This window comes from Vespa crabro, chromosome 7 (assembly GCF_910589235.1).
Source record: "Vespa crabro chromosome 7, iyVesCrab1.2, whole genome shotgun sequence".
NCBI classification, from domain to species: domain Eukaryota; kingdom Metazoa; phylum Arthropoda; class Insecta; order Hymenoptera; family Vespidae; genus Vespa; species Vespa crabro.
In genome coordinates, this window is record NC_060961.1 from 6,050,001 (window position 1) to 6,060,000 (window position 10,000).

Here is a 10,000-nt window from a genome sequence, read left to right on the forward strand (position 1 = left end):
ATGCAAGCAATATTTTTATAGCTTTCCAATCTTCATGATAGTATTGCGTGTATGTATGTATGCACGAGCATCTGCTCAGATAAAGTAAATAACCACTAAAAATCATTCGGACTTTGTTTTATTTTCTTTTCTCTTCCTCTCTCTCCCTCTTTCTCTCTCTCTCTCTCTCTCTCTCTCTTTCTCATCACTTTTTTTATTTTTATTTTTAACTTTCTTTCTCTCTCTCTCTCTCTCTCTCTCTCTCTAGGTACAGAAATGATATAATTTTTAAACAAAAATTCTCATATTACGTATATACCATCTCATGGTTAATCTCTTTTAAACTCGCGATACTTTATTTCATCATTTTCTTTTACAATTGAGAGATTTGTTTTATGACAATTTTTTTTTTTTTTTTTAATAATAATTTTACTTCTCAAATTCTGTATGGAGTAGTATTGTTCAAATTCGTTTGACAGAATTATAGATGAAAGAATTAATTAATTATTTTTTCCCCCAATCACTTTTTCCATGATTTTCTTTTTCTTTTTCTTTTTTTTTTTTTAATTTATTATTTTTCGTCCTCCATTTTCAATGATTCTCTTCGAAGAAAACAAGTAAAAAAAAAAAAAAAGAAAAAAGAAAAAAGAAAAAGAAAAATATTAAGTAATAATAATCTGAAGGATTAATTAATATTCATCATGTTAATTGATAGAATAGGTTGTTAAAAGAGATAAGCTCTCTTTCTTTTTTTTTTCTTTCTTTTCTTTCTCCCACGAGAGGAAATGAAAAGGATCAAGGATTTAAGATTTTTCTTCCAGTGGTCTCGTATTTTCTACGTTATCGGAAATTCTACGAATTTATCGATCATAGGAAACGATACGCCATATTAAGCGTTAACAAGACCCATTTAGAAATGAAAAACGTTCTTTTGAACTATCGTCAGTTCACAAATACAAATAAGTATTAATCACAATTTATACATTAAACAAAACGATCGATTCCATGTACAATATTTTTTTTTTCTTTTTTTCTTTTTTTTACAACGAACTAAAAGATATCTATATCTCAATATTTTTATTTTAAAAAAATTTGCATGTCGTACTTATATAGATATATAATATATACGAGCGATGATTATTTCGAAGCAATATTTATTTGCTTACTTCAACTTTCAACCACCCCCTCCCCTTCCGGATCCCCCACCCTACCTTCTTAATTTCCCATTAACGAGCTCTACGTAAATCGATCTTATAAAATGAATTGAAAGAGATCCTATTCTTTTTCGATGAAAAAAAAAGGGATAATAGTTTAAATTTACAATAGATATCAAATCATTCTCTTTATTTTTCTAACACCCGCCTCCGTCCCATACTTTTCTCTCTCTCTCTCTCTTTCTCTTTTCGTCGATATCATCGAATCATTAAGAACGCTAATGAGCCGATAACGGTCGTATTAGAAAATGAAGAAATCGATATCCGCGGTATTGCCGTTGCTGTTGTTGCCGACGCAGTTCCAACGTTGTTCGTGGCATATAAATCAGGTTCGTTCCTCCCTCCCTCCCTCTCATCCTTTCCCCACCCTCTTTTCCTCACCCCGATTAATTATTAACCGATGTCAATTACCCCATCTCCACTAACGGTGCGGACGAATAACCTCAGCGAGAAGCTAAGTCAATTATCATACTAAGCAACTATAATTCGAGTTTGCCGTATGTTACAACCAACACAACCTGCGAATAAATGTGTACGCCGTATGTAGTATGATCATGAATGACCTGATACGCAATGTAAGTCCAAACCGTTTGAACGTTAACTCATTATCATTTAACAACCTCATCAACGGACAAAACAGAGGATGTTAGGTTGCTATTTGCAATTTGTTCCGCAATGTGAAGTGGCGAACTTATCATTTCTAATTTATTCGCGATTGATCATTCCTGTCAGCCTTTGTTTTGGAAAATTAACCAAAGAAAAAGGAGAAAGAGGAGGAGGAGGAGAAGGAAGGAACAATTTTTTTAAAAAGAAAAAAAGTTTTGCTTGAAAAGAAAAAAAATAAAAAGAAAATATCGTCACTATTTAGTCATGTGACGAAAAAGAGATAGATAGATAGATAGACAGATATATTGATAGATAGATTAATAGATAGATACAGAGAGAGAAAGAGAGAGAAAGAGAAAGAGAGAGAGAGAGAGAGAGAAATTCATAAATACAAATGACAAATCATTCACAGATGAAAAGTTTCTCTCTATTTCTCTCTCTTTCTTTATATCTATCTATCTATCTATCTCTTTTTTTTTACGTCGAATGGATAATGACGAGTGTTCCTTTAAGAATCACTGAAAAGGATCGATGAAACGACAATAGGAAAGTTCATTCGCTTGGCTGATTGTTCGTTCCCCTTTTTAAATCTCGCTCCATTAATCAGCGAGAACGATAAAAGGACGGACCTAGGATAGATATATAGATGGGTGAAAATTGGTGGGACGTTGTCGTCTTCGTCTTCGTCGTTGTCGTTGAGAAAAAGAAAAAGAAATTCTAAAATGCATCCACTGAGATGAATTTTCGCAGGAAATAGTTCCAACACTCTCCCACACAAAGTTGTCCAAAAAATTAAATATATTCCCTTCATCCTTACCATAACCATCATTCTTCTACCCCCTTCAAATACTTTAAACGGTCACTATACTATTCTATCTTTCGCTATTTTGTTTTCCTTGTTGTTGTTGTTGTTTTTCTTCTTCTTCTTCTTTACTTCATTCGCTTTTTTTTCTATTTTCATCTTTTTTTATTTCATTTTCTGCATTGTATTTTGTAATCCCCCGAAAGAAGAAACAAATGATCGATCGATCGGTTGATCGATCGATGGCTTTGTCACGACGAGCTCGTCGCTATAAAATATATCATCGATTTGTTTTGTCTACTTTCGGGAAATAAAACGAAATAAGAAATACGAGCGACGGAATGGATATTTGAATTTCCCCGAATGATAATCTAAGTTATTTGCATGGGAATTAAAAAAATTCCGATATTAAAGTAATCGGTAGTTCTGTTTTTATTTTTTTAATTTCTTTACTTTGTTTTATTATTATTGTTATTATTATTATTATTATTTCTTTTTTATTGAAGTTAAAAGACTTTCCGAACGAAATAGGATTATCAATGGATGATTTATTGTTATTGTTGTTGTTGTTGTTGTTATTTTTTTTCTTTCTTTCTTTCTTGTATACGACTCGTGTTACGTTCGCTAAGAGAGCGCCGATATCTTTTTAATTATTTTTTTTGTCCCCTTCTAAATGAATGAAATAAATCTCTTTCAATCTTTCTTCCTTTTATTTTACAGGACTATCGATCACTGTTGCGCAAGACTATAAAACTAGGTACCGGAAAACGTCTACATGTTGAACAAATGAAAAGATATAAAAAAAAATATCACTAAATATTTATACCTGTAAATCGTTTTGCATATACGAGAAACTATTAAACTTATCCCTTTTATATACAATTATTACGAAAAAGATTTATAATATATTTATAAATATATATTTTTATCCATCGTTTTTTTTATAGATAACGAAATAATTTCTCCATTCGTAAGAAAGCATAAATGAAAATTATATCAATGAAATATATTAATGAAAATTAAGTTGATTATGTAAAAGAAAAAAAAAAAAAGAAAAAAAAAGAAACACGATTTATACATAATTTATTTCTTATGATCGAGAAAAATTTAATGCAGCGTATAATATCAATCGATTGCATTATTTATGTTAGTCATCTCACAGTTCTTTATTTATTTTTCTGTTTACTGGTCTGTTACTGTCCTTAGTTTTAGCTTTGAAAGAGGATGGGCGCCAGGCAGTCGAACTATCACCACCACTCCTCCGTCCCCCCCCCATTACACTACCACATTTTCGACCGAAACCTAATGGGTAAAGTCTTAAGGGAAAGAAAAGCAATGGTTGGCCAATGGAATACGAAAGTTCCTCAATTTCCCCAGTGGTTCTTCTCTGAACTAACTTTACTCTCGTTAAACTAACCAATTTATAAAATCACCGTTTTATGCAACGTAATAGACATATCTCGTATAAGAACAAATATATACTTATGAAAAATTAATTATCATAGGCCAATTAACAAAATAATTTTTCAAACATATTTAAATATTTACGAAAGATACTTTATCATAAATAAAGATTCATAGATTAGATATCTATGTAAGTATGTATGTATATATGTATGTATTTATGTATATTTTAATAAATGTATATCCGAAAGATAATACTTTAATCTATTTTAATATATATAATATATAAAATAATTTCATTGTATCTTATTATATCGATTAAATCTTATAATAAAACTTATGAATAATCAACTTTATGGATTAATCTATTCGTAGGAGGATAAAGATAACATTGTAGGTAATAATTATTCATACTAAGGGATTATTTTTTAACGTAGAAGTATTTTCAATTTTTTAAGACCAAGATCAACGGAAATTATTTTTCCCTCCTACTTTTACTCCTTCTATCTTTTCCTTTCCGATTTTCCCCATTTCGAAAGAGCTTCGTTAGGATTCTCTCGCTTTTTAAAATCCCGTAATAACGCGAAATCATGATTTAACTTAATCGGAAAAAGGGGAAGAAAGCGGAGTCGGAGGGTGTTCTGCATTATATATATTTTTTATATCTTTTCTTTTTTATATCTCTCTTTAATCTTTTTCTCAAAGCACAAAACTCTTTGTACCACGACGCGCTGGTCTATCTTGACGCGAAATTTTTTAATGGAACGACGAAAGTTCGCAAGGATAAATTATCCGACAAATTGACACGATTTTCTTTACGGTACACGGATCGAAAGGATTCTTAAAAAATTTTTATTTTTTCTTGAATATCCCATTGATCTTATTACCATTAACGACGAAGAGAATTTTAAATTTATTATCGAACAAATTAAGAAGACTGGGGATGGGGGGTGGGGAAGTCTTTACTAACGTTCACTCGCAGTAGTCCCGAAAATTATTCCATCTCTTTCTCTCTTTATTTCGAGGAGCAATAAAAGAAAATCCAAAACGATATCGGCGCATATATACATATATACATATTGTATATATACGTATATATAATATATATTATATATATATATATTTATTTATTGATTTTATGTACGTATTATTATATTTATGTGTGTATGTATTTTTATAAAAACCATCGTTAACCGATGGAAGCCATGCAGAATGGGGTAGGATGTTACAGAAATTCTAAGAGGGAGAGGGGGGAGGGAATGGGGAATGTGTTCGGGAAATAACTAATAAAAATTCTATTTTTTACGATTTTCTATTTTACTCGTTTTATTGAACTTTATATTTTTTTTTACCGATCGTTATCAAAACACTTGTTAATATACTTTTTTCTATTATTTATCCAAACGATAAATAAATTTTCTATCGACTGCTTTATTTTTGTTTTTTAATTTTTAATTTTTTAATTTTTTTTTCTTTTTTTTTAATAAACAATTCATTCAATTTATTATTGAACAATTTTTCGATTCTTCCCAGCCCCCCCCCCCCCAACTATTCCACCCCACTTCACCAATCGATTATTTTATATTCTGACCATTCATCAGAAATTACGAGTTAACGGGAGATTTAATTTTTTGTCGAAAAGATATATATAGATGTAAATATCTAGGTTTTATAATCCAATAAAAATATCAACGATTTATGGATATATATATATATATCCATATATATGACCTCTTTTCTATAGTCGTTCTCTCTTCGTATATCGTATTTTTACGTACTATATACTTACGTAAATAAGTATTGACTACGTGAACGATTTATCTACCTTTGATTTATCTTAAAATCGAATTCCAAGACGTTCGACAATTGTACGAGATGAAAGTTTGGTCGATACGAAAACGATAGAAAATAAAATGGCAAGTTGCCGAAACGTTTTTCTCTCTCTCTCTCTCTCTCTTTCTCTCTTTCTCGCAGTCACGTGATCGACTGTATCGACGTAAAAAAAAAAAGAAGAGAGAGAGAGAGGAAAAAAAGAGAAAGTATGATAAAGGATAAACGTTTTGTTGCCAACACTTTGCACTTACACACACATACACACACACACACACACACACATATATATATATATATATACGTATGTGAATACACACGTAGTTCTTTTTCTATACGCAGGAAAAGAACCTCGTCGGAAATGCTAATGGTCACGGTTAAAAAAAAAAGAAGAAAAAAAAAGGAAAAAAAAGAAGAAAAAAGTGGGGAAAAAAGAGGATTCCCCTCCCTCCCCCCGATCCAGTAAAAAGGTCTTTCGTAAGAGAAAAGAAAACTTATCGACGTAAACGACGCGAGAAAAAGACAATAGAAGAGGGGTGCAAGGGAGGATTTACGGCTAAAGATGTCGAGTGTGGTACGAAGAATGACGAAGTCGGTTCGTCTCGTCGGGTTTCCACTTTTTAATGAGACGCCATCTTGAAGTGACGTCATAAGTCGCACAGCGCGCAAAACAAGACAGACAGTTTAAAGAGAATGAGAGGAGGGATGACGGATAAGAGGACGTTAGAATGAACGAGATAGAGAGATAGAAAAAGATAGAGAGATATATAGAAATGGATGAGTGGTCTAAACAGTCTTAGTCAACTAAACGGCCCAGAGTTATTTACCGAATAAAACCCTTCGACTGTCTTTCACATAAAAATTTTCAAAGAAACTCGAATTTTCGCAACCATCGCGGTCGGTTAGTCCGCAAAACTTTTTCTCGGCTACACAGAAACGGGAGTTATCAAATTCTTCTTCGTTCTACTTTTAGTGAAACCAGGTTCTCGTTTTAACAGGTCAGTCAGAGCTTTATTTTCTTTCCTCTCTTCTTCTTCTTCTTCTTATTCTTCTTCTTCTTCTTCTTCGTCGTCGTCGTCGTCGTCGTTGTTGTCGTCTTCTTCTTTTTCCTCTTTTACTACTACTACTATTACTATTTCTTACGATCGAACGATTTCAACGAAAAGTTCGATTTTATAGAATGACGGTGCCATTTCGTTTAAGTCGATTACGTAATTTGCAGATTAGAATCTACATCGGACGTTCTATTTCCTTTTCTTTTTCTTTTTTTTTTTTTTTTTTTTTTTTTAATCGAACTTTCGCTTAAAACCCGATAAATTCGTTTAACGCGAACGAATCTATACGTTTTAATTTTATTTTATCACTGGAAATAAATAGATAATTCATTATATATGTATGTAGTTGCTTGATCGATTAATTATCATGAAAATGTTATCAACCATTCGCATAATTAGTATCATTAGATTGAATAAACGTTTAGAGTAATGTGCGGAGGATGTTCGTTTATCAACTCTCTTAAACATGCACGCGTAAAAGTCCGAAGTATCTATCTACGGATAGATGTCACGCATACATACATACCAACATACAGAAATGTATTTTTAGCGAAGAGCATCATTGCAGCAGCATAGTGAAGCCTATACAAAAAACGCTCTTAAGCTAAAAGCAGTTTAATTGCGAAATACGGGGGAGCTTTTAGTATACAGGATGTGGCGAAATTGGCGCGTCTTCTTCATGTGTCCTTTTTCCTCCTACACACTTATACAGAGACGTATAACCAACAAGGATAGACATAGACCAATTTATTTCAACAAGAAAATGAGATAAATAAGTGTATTAATGATTTTGAAATAAAATTACAGTTTCGCGATTGAGTATGCCTAACATAATATATGTCCTATTGAGAAACATTTCTCTTTATCTTTATCTAAATTCTTCTTATAAAAGTAAAAAATGAAAAAGAAAAAGAATAAAAAAAAAAATAATAATAATAATAATAAAAACGTCATGATTGAACAATTTAAGCTTCCTATCCTTGCCTTCTTTTTTGTTTTATATATATATATATTTCTCTTTTTTTTTATTTTTTATCTTTTCTTCTTCCTTTTCCTTATCTTTACCTTCCCTCACGAAACGAACTTTTATATTATCTCGTGTTTCTATTAATCTCTTACGAAGAAATTTGCTCCTATCTTCCTTTTCCTAAGGGTTAGTATGTATCGTCATCTTGCTTACTTTGCGTCATCATGCTTTTCCTATTCTATTTGTTCCTCGGTTCTAGAGCTTCCTTGCTTACGTCAGCTACTCCAACCCCATTTTCGATTTATTGTCTTTCTTTTATTTTCATCCAACCCACGTTCATTTCATTTTTACAACACTTTCTCTCTTCATACCATCAGCGTTACCATATTAGCGTACTTTTCGTATAGCTACCACTTACGCCATTTTTTTTCCTTGGATCTCTCTCTCTCTCTCTCTCTCTCTCACTTAATACACATAAGTGTATATTTATATTCAATGGTGCGCGATAATTTCGTAAGAGAGTAGAAAAGGGTGCGTTAATTATTCATATAAAAATAAGTGTGGAACAAATCTATAAAAAAGAAAAAAAAAAAGAAAAAAAGAAAAATTTAACGAAGAAAAATAAGAGAAAAAAAAACAAAAGGAAAAAAAAAGAACAATGCGTAATATAAAATAATTGAGATAATTATTCCTATTATTTGAATGATGCATGTATTTATATATATTGAAGAAAAAAAAAAAGTAATAATATTAATGAAGATCTTAATACTTATCAAAGAAATAATTTATATCGTAATTAAGAAGAATTTTATTAAATTAAAAAAAAAAAAAAAAAAAAAAAAAAAAAAAATTAAATTATAATTCGTTATTACTTAAAATTGTTTTATTCATTCTTTCATTTATTTTCTTATTTTCTTGTCTTATTCGACATAAAAATAATACTTTCTGAATTTTCTTATTTCTCCCCCCGCCCCGCCCCCTCCCAATGTCCACCAAAAAAAAAAGAAAACCAAACCTTTTAAGATTTCATAACGTTTATAATTTCGAGACATCCTGTATGTCAAAAAAAGGATATACTGATTTCTTTTTCCATCCAATATTCTCTTTCTCATACTTTGACTATCCTTATTTTTCTTTCCATTTCTATTCTCTCCTACTACAGTCGTTTTTCTTCTCGGATGAAATTTTTATTTGTCACTCCCGTTTCCCCTTCCACACGCTTTTCTGATCTCTTTGACTCGTTGCAATATTTATTTACACCATTCACCTGTTGTGCGCCGCTTTGTCTATTTCATCTCGAACATCTTTATATATATATATATATCTCTACCTCCCCCTGCACTCTCTTTCTCTCTATTTTCTACCCCCTCACGAACTTATACTTACTTACACCGTAGAACTATTGCCCCTTAGATTCTCCCGTTTCTCATAATTCTCATAGTATTCTACTATACTTAAACTTTGCCTTCTTTCATAATAAACACTGTTCTATTCAAGCTTGTATACTTCTATTTTGGCTCCTCCATCTCAAAGATCCTTTTCAATTACTTATCCCACCTATTTCTCTTTTTTCCCTTTTTACTTTTCTTTTTGTGCACAACACATAGCTAAAGAAAAAAAGAAAAAAAAAAAAAAGAAAAAGAGAGAGAAAATAAAATATAATAATCTCCTATTAATTCTTATACTACTATCATTCTCATTCTCTTGAGATACGTGTCTGAAGTAATTTTCTTCCCTTTCATCCTTCCCCCCTCTCCTCACCTTCTCTCCCATTTCCCCCGCCTCTGTATTTTCTCAAAGAATAAATCCTAATCCTCTCATCTTACCATTCATCACTTGTAACGATTAAAGACAGTAAACGTTTTCCGTGTTTCAAACACGTTCTAATATCACACATACACAGTAACATAATCACGTAGAAAATCTACACAATTTCGTACCTCCACAATTTCATACTCATCCACATTCTCGATTTCATCACGTCTTGCGTTCTACCCATGCCCTTCCCCTCACAGCTTCATCTCCTTATCTCCTCTCCTCCCCGCTACACCTGCTTTCCGCTAACCCTACCGCTCCTTTCATCATTAGTGCAAAATTAATTATATACGGTGTATCAAAACTTGGTGATACTTGCTAAAGGAAC

General features: G+C 31.6%; 1 protein-coding gene and 1 long non-coding RNA gene across 5 annotated transcripts in view; one reads left to right on the forward strand and one right to left on the reverse strand.

The window, feature by feature from the left end:
* The window catches only part of LOC124425574, a 115,611-nt gene extending 111,487 nt beyond the window's left edge, over window positions 1-4,124 (forward strand). The window contains exon 7 of the long non-coding RNA XR_006942536.1: window positions 3,808-4,124. This is a non-coding gene — a long non-coding RNA (uncharacterized LOC124425574). The remainder of the gene's footprint in view (window positions 1-3,807) is intronic.
* The window catches only part of LOC124425573 (gamma-aminobutyric acid type B receptor subunit 2), a 262,835-nt gene that overhangs the window by 134,078 nt on the left and 118,757 nt on the right, over window positions 1-10,000 (reverse strand). The gene's annotated exons all lie outside the window — the stretch shown is intronic.